The 16,831-nt window shown below is 38.6% G+C and overlaps 1 protein-coding gene across 7 annotated transcripts in view; it reads left to right on the top strand.

The window, feature by feature from the left end:
- The window catches only part of LOC105676680 (agrin-like), a 332,792-nt gene that overhangs the window by 109,188 nt on the left and 206,773 nt on the right, over nucleotides 1-16,831 (top strand). The gene's annotated exons all lie outside the window — the stretch shown is intronic.

Genomic DNA, 16,831 nt, shown 5'->3' with positions numbered 1-16,831 from the left:
CGCCACGTGGTTGTGTACGGAGCTCGAAATGTCGCGGAAGGATCCCCCATTTCTAAAGATTCGACGCAGATAATTGTTTTCCTCCTGAAATGTATTTTCTAGAATTTCTGCGATCATGGTACCGATAGCACGAAAATTTCCTCGATTCCTCAGTAATGAGGACATAAATCGGGATTTCGGACACCGTGTAGATAAAATCAGGGAGAATCCTACAACGTAATTACTTTCCAGCTCTCAGCTTCCTAATTCTTCTTTTTCTATTTGAAATCAAAGGATACAAAACATTTGTCCATTAAAGTAAATATCAATGTTACTTTTGCTTCAAAGCAAACATTTTTTAATATTTACTAAAAATTCACTACAAAGTGTGCGCTGTGTGTTCTCAGAAATATTATAGAAATAAAATATATATTTTTCAAACATTCCTTCTTTATTTTTCGGGCTTCTTTAAGTTTGATCTGCCTTTATACATACGCGTGTATCTTACACATTTATTTTGTTCAAACGATGCACGGAAAGATGTTTTGCCGTTCCATTAGTTCGTGAAATAGGCACATTATGCCACGTGATGCAGCCCGTCATAATAATACGTCGAGCTAAATGTCTTATAATAAATCATATTCAAATATACAATGGCTTGCGCACGGGCACATGATTCTAAAGGATGTATAATCGACGAGTGGAGTAACGGATGCTGCAGTAATCTGTAAAACTCCACATATGCGCGTATAAAAGTTGGCAAAAAATTTTTACGATAGATGGCTCGTAAAAGTATCTTTTACGATGAGAGCGCAAAGGCACGCGTTCAATAGTATATACCAAGTAGTACATACCGATGCGGAAGAAGAAGGAGGAGGGGGACGTACGTGGGGGGGGGGGGAGGGGGATGGCACGTATGCAAAGTTGAAATGCGATGGAGGATATAAGTTGCCGAACCGCGGATCCGGAAGAACTAATATATCCCAAGCAGACGGAAATAAAATTATTCGCCCGGAAGGATATTATCGATATTCCGCAGGATAAAACCGACAGCAGGCATAAAACCGGGCTCTTTCCCTCGATCGCTAGGCGCGCGATATTCAAATGAACCAATATCGCCTGTTTTCCTTTTCTGAAATTAATCTCATCTCCTCTTGTTCTTATACCGACCGTCGTTCTTCGTAATGTCATTCCTTGCCCTGGTCGTGGGACGCCCAACTTTCCCCGCATATCTGTCCGTCCGGATCTTGGATATTAAAAAAATAATCTCGCCTCTCCCTGCCTTCTTGATGAAGTCTGCCTCTACTCAATTTTTCGCCTCCTCTCGCTCGATCAGACTCGATCGAGACCGGACGGACGCAAGCCATTGAAACGCGATTCAAAGGTGCCTTTTTCCTCTCAGTTCTGTGATACATTTCGGAAAATTAAAAAATTTTAATAACAGAGAACCGGATGAGTTTAGAAAATAATAATTCTAAAAGACCGTATAAGTATACACTGTAAAAAATTACTGACTGACAATTCAGACAAAAGTGTTTGAAGTTTTCTTACAGTCACATTGTCTGAATTTTTAGACAGAATATTGTCTGAATTTCTGGTCATAGTTGTCTGAATTTCTGGTCACAGTTGTCTGAATTTCTAGCTACAGTTGTCTGAATATTTCTGATCTCAATGCCTGAATATTCAGACACTTTTGTCAGAATTTAGGTGTGGTTTTTTAAAAATACTAACAATATATTTTGGTTTAAAGTATACTCAGTGATCCGATGTTTCCTACCGGGCTCCCGACTCCCGAGCCCCACGCAAGCGAGAAGCGCGTACATGTTTCTGTAGGAAACATCGCATCACTGAGTATACTTTAAACCAAAATATATTGTTAGTATTTTAAAAAAACCACACTTATCCGAACTTGATTTTTCACTGGTATACATATATTTCATTGAAAAACACAAACACCACATGATCATAAAACTTTTCGGATGTAAGACTGATGACAGAGAACGAGATGTAAGTCGTAGTCGTAGGACGTATGGTAAGGCAGAGAAAAACGTAAGTCGTGAAAAGTTATTGTGTGGATACGTTTCACGACTTACGTTTTTCTCTGCTTTACCATACGTCCACGACTACGACTTACATCTCGTTCTTTGCCATCAGCCTAACTAATATTCCGTAATGGATTCCACGACGCGACGTCAGTTGAGACTGCTTCGACTGCATTTGTTACACTGCTACCGCGTCTTCACTACTGCGCGAACATCCACGCATCGGGTTATAAAACCACAGCATGTCTGAATTTTTAGACAGATGTTGCTTTCAAATATGTTGTCTAATTTTTTGGACACCAATTCTAAATATTTCGGACAGACGCGCCGCTATTCTGAACTTGCAGAGAAACCACTCTGATAATTAAGACAGATTGTCTGAAATTACTTTCAGGCACCCAGATCTGAAAATTGAGACAAAAATGTGTCTGAATTTTTAGGCAATTTTTTGCTGATGGAAATCAATTGAAAAAAAAAGTACAATATTGAATAATAAAGGGAAAAGAAATTGCACGGAAAAATGTACGGTCAAAGATATCCGGCTGCTGATACGTCGCGCTAAATTATTCGCCACCGTCCCGAGTGACTGAAAATAGCGAGAAATGAAGGCGACATCCGTGCTCGCAACCCGGAACAAAGGTTGTCCCGCGGATGGTCGGGCGTGCCGGTGTCTGTCTCAGTGAGAAAGACAATTTCAGGTTACGAAGCACTTCATCACTAATGCATAAAGGCGCGGGGGTTTGGTCCGGGGTGGCAGAACGAAGGCGGTAGGTGCCTGGTATGGGTCTTAACCAGCGGCGGCTATGTTTGTATAATATATTCGACTGCAATAATGGAGTCACTTTGGAAGTAGCATTAGTTGCTTGCACTACCACGTGCCGGCTTCGTAGATTGCAGCAACGACTGTTTGCACTCGCTAAATATAATAAAGGCAGGGATTCTCAGACCCGGCTCGCGCGACGGTTGATCCCTCGTCATTGGAAAGTGACGTCCGCCGTCATCGCGGTTTTATTCCTCGCGGGCGCCCTTTAAAACTCCGAAGATATTTGCATCTCGCTAACTTGATTTGCGAATAGAGTTGTCGGACGAAAAGTGCAGCGTTTGTTAAAAATTACTCCGGATCGCGGAGCTACTTTGGGTGATAAAATCGTCGAAAGTTCGAGTCTTTTAATGCATTTTTAAAATTCAAACTGCGATGCTTTGCATCACAGCGCTGCTGCGTGTGCTTCCTTCTTTTTCCCTTTTGTATTTTTATAATGCATTTTTGTGCAAGTAAGAGTATAGGTTGAATATTTATGATACGGCTACTTGAATCCACGATACAAGTTTCTTCTTTCGCTTATGCTTCCCGGCGAAACTTCGGCGGATTAATTTCGCAAGTACGACACGGTTCGCCCGCCGCGACTTTTTCAACACGTAGTAAAGCGAAACCGGACGTTCACCCGAAGGAAGCGCATTATTCCGCCAACCTTTCCGCCATATAAAGATGCTCGAAGAGGACACAATGGCGCTGTGCCAAGCCGTACCTTGGCGCACCATCTTTTTCACGGAAAAACTTCATTCTTGTTGTTATCTATTGACGCATACGCCTGGCGGCAAGTTATGAAAGCGCGCCTCTCGCTTTACGCCACTCACATGTTGTTTACGATGCAACCGTACAACATTCTCGTCACCCGACAGTGCATACAGCCTGTCAAGTTTTTTTACATAACGCAATACCTCGTATTTATAATAATTCTGAAGGAATGACAGAATGAAGCAGCTGCGATTTAATTTTCGATACGATTGGGCTTTAACAGGCTTACAGGACTTAACTTTTTTTTTCCCCTACCATCTTCATTGCACTTTTCATCGATGAATTATTAATCGTTCCGTTTCGTATCTGTTTTTCACTCTCTCGCCGTTGTACCAATTCCCTTTTCCTGTTTTACTCTTTACTCGCCGCTGAGCTTTGCCTGCGCCGCGGCTGCTTTTAACGTCCTTTTGTCCTAGCAATCGGCCAGGTCCCGCGTTTGCTTTATTCTCCCGGGTGTCCGCCTTTTTTCTCTCTCTCGCGCTTCGTTTCTAGTGTCCCTTACCTTCCCTTTATGCCGGTCGGTTTGGTAAACGGCGAATAATCGTCGAACCATGGCCGATCCTTTTGTTTCATGGTGAACAATGCGGTCTTTCACCTTCCCACTTTTCTCCCCGCGTCTCAGCTGCGTCTGACCACAAACTGAACGTTACTACTTGAAAATTTTGCCGCGGACTCTTCCGCAATCCTACCCTCTCTTTTTCTCTCCTTACAAGCCCCTTTTCTTCCGTACACTTTTCCTCCCGAGACTTTTTTGCCGCGTTAACTGCGAAGCTTAACAGCAACGAGGACGTAAGCACCTCGGCGAAACTCGGGATACGTCTGATCTCGCTCGGTGAAAACGTTCCGTTTCTCTCGTCGATTCCACCCGGTTGGAAAACGATGGAACCGCCACTAGCGTAGTCAGAACTTAAGGCTAATTGAGCAAAAGAAACACGGCGAGAAAAGCGAAAAGCGCAGCATTTTTCGTACGTCATGCCGTTTCTGCGGAGAAAAGTCTGGAATTTTTCTCCAAGTATATCGTATTTGAAAACAATAAATTACAATTAATTGGCGATTAGGGAAGATTACGGCAAACAAAACGTTGCCATTTGTGTGTTATTGCAATAGAAGGGAACATTTAGGGGGATATTTTGTTCCTGAAGGGAACCATTTTATATCTTGTTCCATTACACATATTGTAGATCGTTATTAGGAATTATCACGATTAAGTTACTAACGTTACAATTGCACGGTTATTCGTTTCTGTAACAATTATTAATAATTGTTAAAGACAATCCCGCCGCGGATGATATTATCAGTAATATTTCGTATAATTTAGCCGTATGAAATAATTACATCAAAGAATGCATTTCTTTGTGGCGGTCGTAATAAATGTTCATGTACACGCAGACAAGGCGATACTCCGCGAGTTATCTCTCGTGTCAGACATATTTTAATATCCTGACCAATTTAATATCTCGCCGAGCGCGCACAAAGTCGAGCGATGCGTTTTAATAAAGTGACTTTCGTCACGCATTGCGGTGCAGCCAACTTATTTCCGGTTCGCTTTGTTCCCGCGAATAAGCGCACTTCCCGCGCACAGATATTACGTGTCTCGTGGATTTTAACGAGCCGTGCATCTCGATCCGTTCGTACCTCGCATTGATAGCTCGCCGATTCTCTTTTAGAATCATCTGGGCGAGTTCGGTCCGATGAATGAGAACCGCGTGCCTTATTATATTTGGCCAGCGTAAATACGGTTCACTCGTAATCTTACCTCGAGTTCTCGACGTTATATGGCGAGGTTTGTGAATATTCTCCTTCATAGCAAGACGCATGGGCGACGGCGCAGCAACTTGTGAACGGGCGACTGAGGTTAATTACATTTATTGAGCGCAAGCAATTCCGTGATTTGCAGAGACTACTAAATCGGACTAACTACGACGGCGATACTGCGCCAGTGGTGTTCTCGCAAATCGATTTTTATTACATTTCTGCTTACAGTCGACTTTGTGCAGCAGATTGTGCGTGCGTCTCATAATATTAAGATGCGCGTTTTATTATTTATTGCATTTCAAAATCTGGTATTTATTTCCGGATTAGAATTTAAGTGCTAAATCAATTTGAATGCAGCTAGTCTTAAAAATTGACGAAATAATATCAATTAATAATTTCAATAACTGTATTAATCATTTTTCGAGTTTAAAAAAAGTAAATTTGTTGAGATGCTAAAATCAATTTGACAGCTACGGCGCGTCTTAAATTTTAGCTTTTAATCGCTAAAATCGCACTGCCAATTATTTTATAAACATTTTAGGTATTATTTACAGCCTTGTTCAAAATCATAGACACTTTCATTGGGCAAAATCGCTTTAACGAAACTCTTGCTCTCTGACTGCATCGAAATTTTTTCATCTTTACCACGTACAGTCTAACACATATTTAATAACATCCACTTCGAGCAATTCTCGTCTGTGTCCTTATCGGTTTCCAATATCACTTTAATAATTCCCAGTTATCCTTCACCTAATGGCCATTTTCAGACTGGCGCAAAAGAAAGAACCTGCTTTGCCGCCACCACTTTCTTCTCTTGCACGATCCTCATGTCTTTACATTGTTTCTTGCATCACCGTGACACGAGATCACTGTTTAAGATTCGTAAGATTAAAATCTTAGCAAACGAAGGAGTTCTTTTTTTTATGGCAAAATGGAACCAAGTAGTGGTTCTACATGGAATTTTTCTTGAAAATTTCTGAACGAACATCGAGGGGAAATCTTTTTAGATATTTTCTTAAAAAATAATCAGAAAGAAATCAATAGATATATATTTTGTTTCTCAGCAGGTTCTATTTTTATAGAAATCAGTTAAATAGTGGTGTCAAAATATATATAACGCAGAATAAAAATGAAATTTTCTCGCGCTCACGCGAAGAAACCTGCGAAAAGTATTGACAGTAGACACTCTGTATGCAGATTGGATTATTTTTGTCAGTATTACTAAGTAGATAAATTTCTATTTATTTCACCATAGCGACGAGAATTTATACGAAACGTTTGGACGATGGTCAATATTTGGCTCAAAGCTTCTGTTGCTATCAAGTTCTTCCAACCCTTTTGCGCTCGTGCGGCTCCGTTTCATCGTACGATGTTGTATCGCGTGCCTCTGCAAGTATCCGCGACCGACTGCAGGGGTTGTTTCTACCCCGAAATTAAGGGCTTTAAATCAATGGAAACGTCGGGCTGCGCTATGTTGGTACGCGCATAGGGAGAGAAAGACTAAGAGAGACAATAATCAAGTTACCTAACGACGCGTAGAATTCAACAATTTTGCAGACTTTTTGAAATCATGATAAACAATAAAATTCTCTCCAAAATATAATATGTGAGATTTTATTCTTATGTTTACTAATCTATGAGAAGCTAAACTACTTTAGAAATTATTATATAGTTTGGGTGAATATAATGCGCCGGTTTATTTTGTTTATTTCAGATTTGTTGAAGTAGTTTGTGACATTTTATTTTGATTAAAAGATTATATAATTGCAGAATATTTATGATAAAAATCTATTTAAAAAAGCATGTATATATATAAAGTTGAATTGAATTGTATTATTGTTGCTTTTTTGCAATGTCAATTAGCTCTCCATTTGTACCGTGAACGATTATCATTGCAGAGATTATGTATTTTGACAATTTGTTTATTAAAAGAGGATTATTATCTGGTGAGAACAACGTTAACTGCTATTATATTTGTCCTAGTTTTGCGTCGAAAGATATTACACATTAAAATCATCTTTATTACTTACAATAAATTATAAATTTGATATATTAGAGAAGAAAATTGAAAGAAAATCAAGAGAAGACCAAGGAAAGCTAACTGGAGCCAAAGAAATGCACTTTATAGTGCTTCAATGATATAAAAAGTAGCGATTTATTTGCAATTTGAAAGTAATATTGATGGATTCACAGCGCTGCAATTTGATTTCACGTGTGATTTAATCGCTGAAGTCATTTTCCACATAATGTGAAAAATAACGCACGGAAGGTATGCTGGATGCAGAAGCGTGTTATGCACATGTGTCGAACAAATGATCAGCCATTCTCGGCGTTTACTATGGAGAATTATGGAAGAGTCTAGCTCGGAGTGAAGGTGAATTTTTAGTACCACGTTATCTTAGATACTAACGCAGAAAAGTAGACATCTTGGCAAAAGTATATGCTACATTAATGTGACTATCAAATCTTATAATATATAACCCAAGTAGCAAATGATCGTCATCTGCCTTTTCGTCGTTCTAATTACTAATCGTGACGTCGTAATTGATTATTATGACGATAAAATATGTCAGCTACACTCGTTATTAAATACGCTTTTTAATAAAAATAAAAATACTGAAATTGACACAAATAAAAATTTCAGTTTTTATTTTCTTAAAATACTTAGCAGATAACGTCTGCAAATATCCGCAAGTAATCCTTTTATTGAGAGCATTTAGTTGAATTTCTTCCGATCTGCTTGATGATTCGCTCGTTCATCACACGCGTCTGAGTCTCTTTGATGAGTCACACCGTGTCTCACCGCGCTACAACAACTCAGATTTCTGTTAATATCGATCATAAATTATATCACGAAGCTGCCAGGCTTCTCTCGCGAGTGAGCCACGTGAGATTGAGATGAAATATCATTCCGCCACGTACACAGTGCCGCTCCGCCGATCCGACGGCTGCGAAAATTTTCTTCTTGGCACAGCGACGACGGCGGCGCTCCTCCGTTGTGAGAATTTATCGGGCCGGATAAAAGGAACGATAGAAGATCCGCACGGACGGATCGTCTTTTTGGCGTGAGGTCGTCTGAGTGGCGGGAAGGATGGGTCTGGGATGGAAGGACGAAAGGAGCGGGCAGATAGGAAAAGAGTAAGTCGGAGAATAATTTTTGGGAAAATACATTTTTCCTATCCCCTGTCTTGAGACACCCATCTGTTCTACGGTCCATATCCCACGAACGATGGTCGCCACGAGGATAAAGTTCTTCTCCTTTTTTCCCGTTCTCATTTTCTCACTCTCCCTTTCATCGCGATCCTTTTTTTTTTTTTATCCAAACGCTGTCCTCTCGACAGAATTCGAAAGCGACAACGGCACGCGATGGCCGTTGGTGTATATCATTTCTTTGCGCCGTTGAAATAGCAGAAAGGGGAAGAAGACGAGGAAAGCGGAATCAAAGTGTTTCGAGGATCATCGAAAACAACGCTGAAGTTTCCGTTGGAACTTTGAATGTTAAAATTCCGGTAATGTTCTCCTTTTTAGAGATGTTTGACCTTATTGCGTCCAATCGTAACGAATTGCTAAATGTCTTTGCTATTGATATTTTACGTAAGTTCTCTTCAATATGAAAATAATTATTTTTACTTTATGCGATATTTACTTTGCAGATTTGAGAATGTTCGAGTTTATGAGCTTTTATCTTATTCAAGCTGGAAAGACAAACGATCGCTCAACGGACTTAATAACCGTCTTATTTGCATACAGCGTCGCGATGCTATTTATTCCACTTCGGAGACGCTAGTGGATGGCCAATCGCGTTTATCGGTCTCTAAAAGACCGGTCGATTGCAAGTCGTGATATATCTCGATGGCGGATATGATCTTGCTGACAGTAAAAAAGTTGAATGTACGTGCCGCTCCCTTCCTTGCCTCAAAGAATTGCGTCATCATAAACCCTTATCGAGGATCGAGTTCTAAAGGAAGGGACAGAGAAGTGCGGTTTAGGCATTAATATATCTTCCCTCGTCGACGACGGCGGTAGTTGCGTATTCTTATTCATTTCGCGAGCGGCCATTAAAGCGGTGAATTGCAGATCTTGGTTTATTTAATGTATGGAGGCGGATCGCGTGAGATATTGGTAGGATAATACGAGTAAAATGTGAACAGATAGCTGTGTGAAAAAGGAAAAGATGGAGAGAACTCGGCATACAAAAGCATATTACTTTTGGAAAATCACATTTCTTTATTATACGTTGTGCTACATTTTATAAGATACTTATTTTTGGTCCCGATTCAGGTTAAATATAAATTATGGACGGAAATGCGCATTGAAAATTCTATAAGAAACATCTCAGATAAAATTTCGTATTCTGTCTCTGCGGACTATACTTCTCTGTTTCTGCGGAAATTAAAATTCCATTGGCAAAGTAGACAATCCGGGATTCCTCCAATCTCGGGAACAATGGACGTTCGAGGACGTTCAATTTTTCATAGTGTCGCCGTCGGTATTACATCGACTCTTTTATGCATAGTACATTCACGCGTCGTAGGAGTGCACAGATTTGGCCACGAGCGAACGAGACATCAGGTGCCACGGAAACATCCAAAGCCGCAAACCTGATAAATATATCCTGCGAAGTTACGAAGTGACGTAACTGCTATTGTTCCGATTTTGCCACAGCGCGGGACAAACCGAAAGAAAAGTTATATCAGAGACGCACTGCGATTAAACATAGTTTGTACAAAAAGTAGACAATACGTGTCAGAGGCAGAGAAAAATAATGCGATATAAATAACATTACTGTTGCAGCTACAATATTTTTAGCAGAGATATTAATAAGATCAGGTACGGCGTTGAAGTACGTTGTATCTGTATGTTGTGTATTTAATTACCTTTAATTATCTTAATGTGTTACATTGTAGAAAAAAAATCTATCACATCAGTTTTGTTAATTTAAGAGAGCGATAATTGTTGCATTCTAATTTCTCGATTGTTTTCTCGCAACGTCATGTGATTGTAATTTTTGTCGAGCTTCTCTTATCTTCAGCGGCAAGCATTTTTGAAATTGACTCTTTTTCCCATTATTGTCGCTAGTCAAGTTCCACTCCCTACGTCCTCATCCCCCACCTCTCGACAGTTTTCCGTTTTCTTTTGCCGCTAAAACCCGGCTAGCTTTTACTTACTATTTCACCGGGGAATCCATCCATTCGTCCTCGAAGGGTTGGCACCCCGCCGCCGGTGGAGCGATCGCGCTAAGTGGCAGATTCAGGCTGATCGAAAGCGGTCGAGATAAAGAAAAAAAAAAAGTCCCCAGACAGAGAGAGAGAGAGAAGTCGGAGAGTGGACTTAAGCTCGAGAGGGTTACAACCAGGAGTGAAAAGAAAAGTACGCGGGGCACGTCGATACAAAGTGCTATTTACGCCATCTTCCGCCCTCTCTCTTTCAGCTACCTTTTTCTTCCATCTAATTTCGTGTCTTTTTTCAGCGCTACTTTCGCCGCGTCTCTTCTTCTATCATTATAAATTTTCCCGTCGCATCTGTGACGAGCCTTTTCTTCTTAGCGCATCACAGTATTACGAAATGTTCGATTATTCGAGCGATGCAGAATTTCTTATAATCAACCGAGCGACACGTATCTTTTTTAAACTGTTACTTTTTATTTTTCACTTGTAAATTAGATATTCGTGAGATGATACAAAAAAATTTATATGGTGTTATTTAACAAGTTAAAAATTAATTCCCATCTTCTTTCTTCAGTCTATCATCTTATATCGCAGAAGATATTTCCGTTTCGCTCTCGCTGATACCATGAGCGTGAAAAATGCCGGCAGCGCTTAACGTGATTTTTCTCCTTCAGCCCGCAAGACATAGCCATATCCTTCGCTCAATTTGCATTTTTTTCTGTCTGTTTCACACACGGTCCTTGATCTAGGCGACAAAAGGGAAGAGGGCTGACGGGTGGATTGTCGCGCGGATAAAGGTGTTTTCACAGTGACCCCTCTGTCGTGACGGAAGAACCGCAGTAAATCTCTCGCCGACAAGCGAGTTCCATTGATCCTGCGATCGAATGTGAAACCCACCTTTTGTATCCTGCACATTTGTTGCCGGCAAGGAGGTAAATAATGTAGAAGGACTCGTCGGGACGTTAGACAACAAATAAATCAGCCTTGTCCCGGTTGCTACTGCTCCGTGCAAGTCTTCGCGGTGGTAATCTTCGTGATGGCTGAAGCGCTCTTTGTCGGTGTCCTCCGAGGATCGTTTCGATCGATTCGGGACAGAAGTGGCAACTGTTCTATTTTTCTTGCTAGTGCTATCGATCACGCTTAAGCGGTTACCTCGCATTACACATCTATTCTTGATGAAAGTGAATCAATGGCGCACTGATCGGGACCTATTTATCTTGGCGATGATGATCAAATTGTCAAGAAGCACGCGAGTAATGCATTAAACAATCCGATAAATTGGATGATTGAGATCTTGAACAAAGTAACTGGAAAAAAGTGCAAATTCCTTAATCACATTGACTAATTAATTAATATTAAATCAAAATATCTCAATTAAACATTATTTGCGAGATTATAAATTTATTATTATTATTATTATTGTTATTATTAAAGAAGTAAAATAATAGTCGAGCATAACATTTCAGTATCATCTTTGTAAAATAGACGCTCCTTAGAGTCTATTTTGCCACATATCAGAAACGAAGTCGTAGCATCATAGAAATGTAGTTTTCCTTTTCTCGTTTATTTTTCTCAGCAAGCGCAACGCAAGTGAACAGCAAACACTAGCTATTCCGTCGATGACCCGCGATTTCGCGTGGAAAAGAGCAGCCTCCGCTGATATTCTCTCAAAGTGACGGCTACTATCGGACGTTTCGAGATACTTCTCGTCTCGTCATCATCGTCTCGCAAATTTTTCTCTCTTTTCGTCCAGATCTCCGTATTCTGAGACTGATCCTGCGGGACATTTTTCCTTCACAAGCATCCATAAAGGGAATCGCTATCAAAAAGTGCACTACTACTATTGCCGCGGAAGTCTCTCCTTCTCGCATGAATAAAACAACCGGATTTAATATATATTTCGTGGTCGGATGCCGCGGAGCTTAAAATACCCGAGAAACGACTTCCGGTGCGTTCCACGGCACGAAAAACCGGAGGGGCGGAAGTTGAGATCCACTGTGAAGATCTACGAATCTCAGAGCATACGAGCTTTTGCAGACGACGGTGCATCCCTTATCATGAAAGGGAAAAACGTCGCGAATTCCCAAGATCCATTACCATGTAAATATTGCATCGAGTTGCCTCTCTCGGAATTTTACGGCCAGTCACATGCATTATGCCAGTCGTATTTTAATTCGTGGCACTACCAACTGTGATACCGCGTTTTTATAATATATATAAAGGCGATATAGACTGTGCGCCAGAATCTTATTCATCCAAAATTGATCTTTTCTTTTTTCACACAAAAATGTGGAAATATTAATATTGTCTTTTCAGATATAAGCTAATAAAAATATAGTGCATTATTTTCATGTGACTTGTCGCATATTTATTTTTACTACAATTAACTCTTATAGAACCATTTTTCCATTTTTTTTTATACTTGTCACGAGCATTTACTAAATTTCCAAATAAAAGCGTCGCGTTTTGTGCTCTTCTATTGGTCACTTTCAACCTTTAAGGGGATTAGGCAGTCAAAAAATCGATTTTTTAATTGCATTTTTCGAAAGTGCTATCCTTTCTGAATAAAATGCCGCTTGGTAGATGTCGGAATTCGCAAAATTACCGATTTGGCAGCCGAAAAGGTCGAGCGGCGCACGGCTTCGAAGTGTGTATTAATAATAATACTTTGAAATCCTTCAAAACTTTAAACACGTTTTTCTCGAAACTTTTTTTTCTTTTAGTTTTGCCCTGATTACGAATAGACGGAGGTTCAGATCAATTTGAAAAAATTCTAGGATGTATAAAACGTGTCATTTCCCGCCAAGTCTCCGATATAGTCTGTAAAAATTCTAGTTTTTTCAAAAAAATTGAAAAGTCGCGTTTTTTTATTACAAAAAAGTATTTTTTCGAAAAAATCGCCGTTTTTTGGCCGCCATTTTAATAATTTTGTTCCAATTTCTGTTTTTTTTAGGTTTGGTAGGAAACTACGAGTCTGATAAACAACATCTCGCAAGAAAACTGTCGATATCTCACTTTTTAAACTCTGTATCGCTACAAAAGTAAAACAAAATTTTTAAAAATTTGCGTATGGTTATCCCTTTGTTACGTCATTTTTTAAATATATATATAATACCAATTTTTTTTCAATTTATATGATAGCAATAAACATTGGGTAAAAGGATAAATCTGGGTTTGCTTTTATTTCTTTGCAATTGACTCACAAAAAAAGTCTTTATTCTTCAGCGATTTGACTGCCTAGTCGCCTTAATTACTCCTACAATTTTATAGCCTAAGCATTAATTTTTATGTATTATGAATCTATTCTTTGTCAGGAATATGCCCCTTTCCGCTGTTGCGGAGTTGTGGGACACCCTGTATAACGCGCGATTTGAAAATTAGAAGATTAAGACCGGATCTACGACAGATGTAGTAAGCTTTAAGCCGTAAGAAATTGTCCAATCACAGACGAATGTATGAAGAATAATTGACTATGATTAGTCGATTTCTTATGGCTTAAAGCTTACTGCACCTATTGTGGATTTGGCTTAATCCTAGATATCTCCCATAACAAGAAACGTCTTAGTGACATCATAATATGATGTCACTGTGATGTCGCTGGGACTTTTTTACTGTTAGAGACGTTGTCATACAATATATTTAATGTTAACTTTATTATCGACAAACAGTGTCCCAGGTAGCACATGTCCGTTTCATATACGTTTCCTAAACGTATCCAATGTATTCATATATGAAACGTTTAAGAAACGTATATAAAACGTGCTATCTGGAATAATAATCACTGAAAACTTATTACAACGTTTATACATATGTATTTCTGTAGAAAGAATTTGCGGTAGATTCTTTCCTGATGTTCTTATTCCCGGTGTCGTATTTATTCCTACGAAATGTGATATCAGAAACGGGCGCCGATTAAGGGGATTCCGGAGTGCCCGCCGAACTTAAACGCGAAAGCTCATTTATCATTATTTAGATGAAACTAATTATGATATTGACATTACCGACGCAATGTCTGTGTATACGTACGTTGTTGTTAGTAATTCACTACACTGATGTGTGGTCTCTGATGTGTGTCGTTGATGATCACTGATGTGTGCATGTGTCATCGAATGGTTTGTAAACAAACGACACACACATCTTTACTTGACCGAAATTCCATCATAAGACTGCAATATAATATACATACGTCATGAAATACGCATATACAAGATCCTACGATAGAATTTCGAGAAAAAAAGTATGAACTTTATAAACCTTCCGATAATACACAGACCACACGTCAGTGTAGTAAATTACTAACAAAATAACACATATTTCTTTAAAGATGCCAGTTCACGTTACATCGTTTCTGGCATTATTTATTAAAAATATCAGCCTATGAATAGACCGTCTCTGATCGTCTTTATTTATGAAATTGTCAACCCACATTAGATCGTCTCCGGTTTTATTTATTAAAAATGCCAATCCACGTTAGATCGCCTCTGACTCTATTTTATAAAAATTGTCAACCGATGTTAGATCACCTCTGGTTTTATTTTTATTAAAAATGCCAGTCCACGAGTAAACCATCTCTGGCTTTACATATAAAAAATTGCCTGCCCACGTTAGATTGCCTTTGGCTTTATTTATTAAAAATATCAGCCCACGAGTGGACCACTTCTGGCTTTATTTTGGGAATTGTTTCAAAATCATGTTGATAATGAAGACTCTCTCATTGACAACTAGAAAGTAATATCAATTGATATTTTTTTGAAACAATTCTTTCAAGTATCAAAAAACAATAATTAACCTCTTTACCTATGTTTTCTTCGCAAGTCTGTGCCTAGAGAGGGATAGATTTTTTATTCCATTATTTTTCTACTGCACAATACACTAAACACTAAATACCATATATTTTTATACACACGCACATACAAAGTGATGTACGTTATACGATGTATGGGTAAAAGATCACAGAGCTTTACGGACAGTACGGCGCCTTTACGTCTAATATTCAGAATCTAATCTATTTTTTCGTCTTCGACATTGCATGTATATTTTGCATAAATTTGACTTTGGAGTATTTTTTTAGACTAAACCTCTAAACTCAATTTTAAACGTTTCCTCTTTCATTCTTTGATATATTCTTCTTCGGCTCTTGAGTTTGTTTTGTACATACAAACTGTATAACTGTTATATAAAACAAATTTTTATATGAACAAACAGTTTGCCGGTTTTTCAGATGTCTTTAAGACATGCGTGTTGTCTGTGTTGTCGGTAAATTTTCCAAATTTCTTCTTTTTTTGGTTTGAAATTGGCCACCTACTATTCTATTAGCGTATGTACTTTAATCCCACAAAAGTATTTGTAATTCTATAGAAGCAATAAAAAAATAATCCCGAAGTAGAAAATTAATATTTTGTCGATAAAGCAGACGACTCCAGGATTTCCTTCAAAATAAAAAATTCTACACATAAGATTTAATTTTTTCGTGTAATGCAAAATATATTTGAGATTTAATAGAAAAAAGTTGGCGCTTACGAACGTGTTTCTTGATACCTTGGATACTTGTTCAGGAGATCATATGCAACAGCGAACAATACACGTATTTGCATACATGTATTTGAGTAGATTACTCACGCGTAGAATTACATGCTGGTTTATGTGAAATAATATGTGCGCAACAAGAAGGATCGCGTGTCTAACTAAATTCGAACATTTTGGTGTGCAGCTGAAGTCACTGAAACTGCGCTTAATCCATAAGTATAACGGAAGGGAAGCATTAAATCGGATTACGAGCATTGCCTTAGCAGAAAATAAATGAAGCTATTCGCAGAATGCGCAATCGGGTTGTTTCTAAAAGCCATTGCCTTATAGCGAGATATCTATATTAATAATAATATCAATTTTTAAGCGCAGATAATTTGAATTACATTCTTATACAGGGTGATTTAAAACAACCTGTATGTCCTTGAAATATCATATTCTTGAGCGATTTCTCAGATGATTTTTCTTTTAACGAAATTTTGTCCAAAGCTTTTTGAGTTATAATTCAAAATAGTTTGCTACTCACACACACTCGCGCGCGCAGAGAGAGAGAGAGAGAGAGAGAGAGAGAAGCAAACTATTTTTAATTATAACTTAAAAACTAAGCTTTTGACAAAATTTTTCTGAAAGAAAAATCATCTTGAAAATCGCTCAAGAATATGACATTTCAAGAATGTCAGATTGATTTAGAAAGAAAATTTAGTTGCTCCAGATTTTTTCCGTAAAATAAACTGAAATTAATATATTGAATATTCGCATTATTGCTAATAGTGTAGCTATTTCTT

Source organism: Linepithema humile, chromosome 3 (assembly GCF_040581485.1).
Source record: "Linepithema humile isolate Giens D197 chromosome 3, Lhum_UNIL_v1.0, whole genome shotgun sequence".
Lineage (NCBI taxonomy): Eukaryota > Metazoa > Arthropoda > Insecta > Hymenoptera > Formicidae > Linepithema > Linepithema humile.
This window is presented reverse-complemented; position numbering and strand designations above follow the sequence as displayed.